Source organism: Protopterus annectens, chromosome 1.part2 (assembly GCF_019279795.1).
Source record: "Protopterus annectens isolate FY-2018-M chromosome 1.part2, PAN1.0, whole genome shotgun sequence".
Lineage (NCBI taxonomy): Eukaryota > Metazoa > Chordata > Ceratodontiformes > Protopteridae > Protopterus > Protopterus annectens.
In genome coordinates, this window is record NC_056727.1 from 713,885,566 (window position 1) to 713,893,423 (window position 7,858).

The window sequence follows — 7,858 nt, forward strand, 5'->3', positions numbered from 1 at the left end:
GGAATTCTGGCTATTCTTTTGAGACCAGAGTTAATTGCTAGAATTTGCATGTATAATGTCTTTTATTGCTCTGACTTCCTGACCAGCTGCAAGATCAAAAGGGCTATTAACCTGTGAGTTTCTGTTAGCCTGGGAAAACCAGAAAATTGTTAAGAATGATGTAATGTGAAGTAACACTGTGTTATCAATTTAAAGAGAAAGAATGAGAGCATTTTAGCATTTGTATCTTGAACATCCATCACCAGCACTGTCTTGCTCTATATGTAAGTTTAATTTAGAACTGTGTTTTCTTTTAGATATACCTAGAAACTAGGGAGATTAGATTAGTTTTTTTCTGTATTGATGTCAGAACTTTTCTACTGCATTATTTTAAGTATTTCTCTGTGATCTCTCAATTCTTGACTAGTACTGTGTAGTAAGACGTATTGTCTTGTGTTTTTATTATTTATTATTAAATATTTTCAAACCTTTCAACTGTGTTTTTTTTGTGTAGAGATAATTTAAGCTCTAAGAGTACATTGCATGTATATAGTGATACTGGCCAAGCCACTCCAAATAAGCCTTGATTGTTCAGTTGCACTTACCATTTGGATAATAATATTGCACAGTATAATTGGGCCTTTGATTAGCTGATAAATATTAGTGGGTGGTTGTCAAGTGGTACTACCGTATAGTCTGGGTAAAAGGGGCACAGCTGGAGAACCTGTGCCAGCCTTCCCCAGTAGTGTCTGTGTGGTTGTATATAACCCTTATTTCAAAGTGTGTATGTGGCAGCTGCTTGGGCAGGGACGCAAAGCACTAGTTGGACAGAGAGGGTGCTGGAAGTTTTAGCTTGCCCACTACGCTGAGATCTAGACCCTATAGCTGTGGGGAGTCTTATTGGGGACCCGGAGAGAAAGGGAGAAACCAGCCCCAGACTGACTGTGATCTCTGTGAGCTCTTAAGGGACATTGTACTTTACTGTTTATGTATTTATTATCCTTTCCCTATATGGATGCCCCTCACTGGTGTTAGTGGTGAGTACTGAGGCTCCCTGATTGCTGGACCAGTGCATGAGTGTCACACCATAAAGTTGGCATGTCTCTAAGAAATAAGATCAATACATTGTAATGATGAGCCTCCCTGCCAAAAGAGAGAGAGAGAGAGAGAGAATTCTAATCAAAGTATAGGTCTTCTTGCTTTTAAAGTGGAGCCATAAATACAGCAGTAAATGCCCCAGAAAAATATGAATATTCAAGCCCATAGATACAGATGTGAGGTCTTTGTCAAAACAGGCAAAGCAAAACAGTATGCTAGATAAAGACACATTAGCTTCTTTTGACAAAGCAGGAAGGGTACAAGTAAAGAAATAAAACAAACAGTAGAAAAGTTTAACACCCAAAGGAAGGTCATCTGATCAGGAAAAGAAAAGAAAAATGTTTTCCATTAATGCCTGCTGTGTATAAGCCAAGCACCAAAATATGAAAAGTAAAACAGTTATATAAAATGTATGGCTATCTGAGACTATACAAGCAGAGAGCTCCATTTATGGTAATTCATATAAAGGAAACAGTGACAACACAGAAGTGGAATTCTTGAAAAAATGTATGTGAAAGCTGTAAAAGATGTAAGAGAAGACAGCAACCTGAAGCAGAAGTGATAAAGCTTGATGTGAAGAATGTGGGATGGAGTACACAACTGATAAAACCAGTTTCATGGGCTCAAAAAGCAGCACATTTACATTTGCTGTTGGAAAATCATAAGGCTGTGGGTTCTATTTCCACCCCTGGTAATTGGATTAATTTTTTTTCATTACTTTCATTGCAGTACAGCATTTGAGGGAGGTCCCTACTAAGTGTGTTGTCGTCTGGATGAGATGTTAAACTGAGGTCACATGTGCTTGAGTTGGTGATAGCTCAAATGGATATAAAAGATCCCAAAACACTGATCAAAAACAGTAGAAGAACTTTCCTGGAGTCCTGACCAAAATTCCACAGTATAAATATCAACTTAGGTCTCCACTAAAAACAGGCTGCTGGCTTAGTGGGACTAACCTGGTCAACAAAGGATAAATAAATTACATTACCTGTAGAGACTCACTGAAATATTAAATGGATCAACAAATGTAAGGCAAAAACTAACAGAATGTATTATAATGAAACACTTTGTAAAAGTAATTCTCATAAATGTGTTCAGCAGATTCATTCACACAAGATAAGGAATGCAGCAAACATAGAAACAAAAAAATAATTTGCATCTTTATCTATACCTGGTTATAGAAAGTATTTTTTATCTTCATTTGTACCTATTTCTAATTATCTAATCAAACACATACGCGCACACACACACACACACACACACACACACACACACACACACACACACACACACACACACACACACACACATATATATACATACACAAACATACACACAAACACACACACACACACACACACACACACACACACACACACACACACACACACACACACACACACACACACACACAGTGAATCTATCTGTCCATGTTTTATCTTGGGGAGAGCTAGAGAGAGAAACTTCTACTATCATAGACTGTAAGGAAACCTATTCTTTTATATGACTTGTAACTGTATGACTTAGCTTGTAATTCCTTATATACAGTCATTGGTCATGTATATGTATGATTTTATACATGTGCCTTAGGTGGCCCATCAATATGCCTTCCCTTGACAAGCTTTGGCATACTGTCAGTGGGACAGGTACACTGGCATTTTCCTCCAACAGCATTAACACAACAACATCCCTTCCCTAGCCATGCCTACCCACTCTCTCCCAACCCATGAAAAAAGCTACCTGTCCAAAATAAATTCAATTGATCCACATTGTCACCGCTGATAAGGACCTCTGCTCTAGGCCCATTATATAAATCTAGGTCTACAATGATGCAGTGACACAATATAAATGCTCCTTGTGTCCTAACAGGGTTAACAAGATGGGTAAATGTATTACTGAACATGTAAGCAAGAGAGGCAGACACACACACACACACACACACACACACACACACACACACACACACACACACACACACACACACACACACACACACACACACACACACACACAAACTGCAGGAATTGTATACAATGCAGGTTATCAGAAAATTTACAACAAATAAAAACATTCAGTGAAAACCATTTGGAGACATTCAAATGACATAAAAAATAAAAGAATAAACTATTGTCCACCTAGTCAAATAACAGATACAGGCTAATTAAGAAAAAAAGAAACTGGCAAGTATAAACGAAGAAGAATGCTGTCATGGGGCACTGATTACAGATAATAGAATGGTTCACAACATTAGTATCATTACTAAAAGAATATAGAAAGAGTAATCAATCAACAAAAAACTACTAGACAGACAGACTAGACTACACTGATTGTGACTTGACACTCTTAAAATACACTCTCTTCAGTAAAGCCTGCTGCAGAGGAAAGACCTCTTTCCCAAATGTGCATGTACTTTAGAGATAATTACATTACTAAAGTGTGTGCAGATGGTAAAGCTTCCTGCATGGGGAAATTGTTGCCTCCAAAGAAATGTTGCTTTCAGATTCTGCTGCAAATATTTTATGTTTGCTAAGATGTAGAAATCTCAAACCTTTCTTTCACTAGTGTGATAAACCTAGACGTACTACAATAAAAATGTGGTTTTGCACCATATCAAAATTTGTGTTACATAATTTCTAAAAGCAAGCTAAAAACATTGGACAGGCTTAAAAATGTGGAGAAAATAATTTGAGAAATACAAAGAATATATGAGAAGCAAACAAGGGGATAATCTGTTGGAAATAAAAAAATGATACAATGATGCAATTCCTGAAACTCCAGAAGTATAAATGCAATTTAGACTAAGAAACACTGAATTACAAACCTTGCTATTACACATTAAGAATATGTTTCCATAGGGTCAAACTCTTGTGCTCGCTGATGTGAGAATCGTACCCCCTACACCTCTGTTACTTATATGTAGCAATTTCGAACTTGGTAGGTACTGCTTCTTAAATGCATTTAAATTCTTGCTGTTGTGAGGAGTGTAATCACCTTTCATGAACTTACAATGGAAACCCATATTACACCTGACATTTTAGGGAGCTTGGAAGGAAAACGACAGGATTGAGTAGAATTATTACATAAAGCATGAGTAATTAATGGCTGTGACTCTGAAGTCATATTGCTACCAGCATTATGTGAGCAATGCCAGAGAGCTGAATATCACAATAGTGATATAATGAGATTCAGAGACATGATAACATCTCTTGGAGCAATACTTAATTACTGACCAATACTTAATTAGTGACTAATTACTGTGTCTCTGAATCAAGCACTGCAGAAATACAAGTAACCTCCTACTGACAAACAAAATGTACACATGCACACATATACACACATATACTAATGCTCATGCACACTTGCCCACACACATGCACAAATGCCCACAGACAGACACACAGTCACACATCAGCCTGTACACTCATTCACACACACAGGGACGGATTCACAGTACTTACTTCCCAGGAGCGAATCAGGGGTTAACAGCTATACTCCTGCCATAGGAATTAGTGAATGCTTTCTGTTCACTGCCAAAATTCAGAAGTAGACTGTATCAGCATTGTTTTTCCCAGCGTGGAGAAAGGTTCCAGGAAATGCACATGGCTAATTAGCTTCAGTCATTCTCTTGGACTGCCACACTTGCATGCGACCTTCCCCAGCGAGACTGGGATAGCATTGCCAACCGGAGGCTTCTTACAACCACATCACTCTCTTAGTAACTCGAGCATTATGTGCTGAACCATCAGGCTACAAACAGGATGACCCACTGCAGTAGGCATTTATAAATCATACCCAATAAATGCTGGAAAAGTATTATGTCATACATGTAATGAAAAAACTTAAAGCAAAGCAACCAGGAATACTTTGTTTTCAGTTGTGGTATTCCAAGTAGACCAAAAATAAAAAACCCAGAGAACTTCTCCAAACCAAATAATTCCTTCTTAAACTGAATCCTCAAGGCATCTAATTCAAATTCTATTCAGTTTTCTGCATCCAGAAGGCACATTTTCGAAACACCTTTATTGAATTTTCACTTGTGACATATGCAAATTAACATTTATACCATATCACCAAATTAACAAACATTATACTTCATATATAGTGCTATATATCATATAACCTAAGCAACATTACATAAATTATTTAATTCCTACCCTTTTTTAAAACAAGAAACATCTTTATTAAACCATCACTTATGACAAACAATCATACATTTATATAAATGAAAACAAACCACACAGACACAATCCTAGTTGCAAGCATTTTACATCACAAAAACATACTGACACACTCCAAGTTGCAAACAATATACATCACTTATAATCTACCTAATCATTTTCAGTCAAACATAACCTAACTCAATTAATTCCTGCCTTCTTTTAAATAATAGTGCATGATGGAAGTTTATTATAATTCCCAAATCTATAACGCTCAGTCCGATATTTATATAATGACTTAAAAATGGTGAAATATATACATCATTTTTAAGTTCTGGTTCTAAAAGTTTCACATTGGTATTGACTGCCCCAGGTCACATCATGACAGCTTTATTCTTCTTTTAAAAAGCTGAGTATCATGTTTACAGATGCAGACACTGACTAGTGTTTCTAGTTCATGTTTGTTTTACTAGCCAAGGCTGTGTAGCTCTTTGAACTATGTACAGTGTAAGATTACTGGAATTGTGTTTGTGTTTGATAGCTAAAGGGACACATTTAACAGCAGCAGATTGATTTTAACTCCATGTTTGTTTGCAATTATTTAGATCAATAGCTGAGTCATTTGTGACATAACTTTGTTTTATTATTACCAAACTTTAAATTCCAGTATGTAAAACCAGAGATCATGCTTGTTTTTGTTTCTGGCAATTTAATGCAGGACACCCTACTTATCCTGGCTGCAGTTCTTGCTGCCAGACTGTTTTGTAATATTTTTAGGGAAAACAAAACTGTAGCAGGGGATCTGGGTTATTAATTTACTTTCTATGCTAAAATTATTGGTGTGAGATCATGCTATGACCTCTAGATATACATTAAGCCACTTTTAATTAAAATCTATTTAAATTACAGTTGTGTTTGTTTTTTTTTTTTTTATTTAGTAACTTTGGTTTACCAAAAGTGAACAGAGACCTCTGTTGAAAATGTACTGGTTATGCTAACTGAACTTTAAGAAATTTATGAAAACACTTACTTAATAAAACAAGATGCTGTAAAAATCAATATTCTTTTAAATCTGGAAGCGTCAGGAGCTCTGCTGACTGCAGGTATGCAGGAAAGTAATGTGAGTAACCTCCAGCTTTTATACAGTTCTACAATGCGTATGCAGATTAGGTGACCAGGTAGGTAATCAGTACTTTCAGGATTGCGACATACTTCAGTGATTAAAGGGTTTGAGGGGGTGAGAAATGCTCTATCGTTGTCTACATTCACTCTACAGATTATGTGATTCTGCTTTTCTAAAGTGCAGATATTCACTAAGACAGTCGCACTGTTATGGGTAGGGTGTTTTAGCTGAAATGAAGATATTACTAAATAATCCCAACCTCTGCATATAAATTTGTGAATAAGCTTTATTGTATCATCAATGATGTACTGTGAGTGTGAAATTAATCAGTTACAATTTGAACCACTTCCTTTGAGTGCATTCCGCTTACTCTGAGAATTAATCTATAACAAAATTGCAACATAGAAATCATGAATTATTATCAAATGCATGTTCATAGTCTAGCAGTTGTTAAAACAACTTAAGTTGTAAAAAGTTAGTTCCACGGGGATATTTGTGTCCAATACATGCTGTATAATACAATAGCTGTATTGTAAAGTTTAATTCTTCACCTAGTTTTAAGAACTTCCATTAAATGTGTATCTTTAATTTTGGATATGTGACTAAAGATGAGTTATATCACTATCACTCCATGTTTAAATGTACTTATTTTGAATGTCTCTATAAAACTGATTATCATTGAAAATATAGATGCTCATTTCAATGGTAAATAATTAAACAGGCAAGAGATTAATTACTAGAGAGCCCTGTAATAATAAGAATATTAATAATTATTTATTAACTGCATCATATATAATGCAGTTTTAACAAATTCTGAATAAAAATGAAACAATAACAACATTGTTAATGTTTACACATAACTGCCTTTGAAGTATAAGTATCTACTGTCCCTAGACCATACATGCTGTGGTCACCCTCGTCTTGTTGCTACAGGTCAAACTTCTGTAGGTGGTGAAAAAGATTTGTTTATGCACATGTATTTGTCACAAAACAGGCACATTACATAACATGTATTAACACAGAGAGGCTTTCCTATTCTAGATTGCATGTCTTCAAGCTTATTCTATTTTTTTAACCAGAAACATCCCATCATGCAGAAGTACCTCTTTGCAGGGTACTTCCCAGGTTATGTAAATTGCTTAGAGTTACAACATAAGCAGTAAAGGGTGAGGGAATCTAAACCCATAAATATTGAATGAAACTTGTTAGCTGCTTATAACCTTTTAACAGCCTATGAAACTCAACTTTAATTCTTTTTCACTGAGACCATCCAGTCCCTTGCCAGCAATAATTATGGAACGCTGTGTCCATAAGCAACTCATTCCTACTAGTAGAAATGATCATAAACTTAAATTTGATGTGCATATAAACTTAACTGTTAAATCAGTTAACAGTACTCAAATTCAACCAACTAACTGCCTCTGCCTAATCCAAAACCAAAGATCACTCTGATCTACCCCTCCTTGTCTGGCTGTTCAAAGAAATCAATTAATAATTCTTG

At 35.8% G+C, this 7,858-nt stretch overlaps 1 protein-coding gene across 1 annotated transcript in view; it reads right to left on the bottom strand.

The window, feature by feature from the left end:
* The window catches only part of LOC122792479, a 210,503-nt gene extending 204,164 nt beyond the window's left edge, over nt 1-6,339 (bottom strand). Inside the window, exon 1 of the mRNA XM_044060253.1 lies at nt 6,265-6,339. The gene's annotated coding sequence lies outside the window, so the exon portion shown is untranslated. The remainder of the gene's footprint in view (nt 1-6,264) is intronic.
* Nucleotides 6,340-7,858: the final 1,519 nt, after the last annotated feature.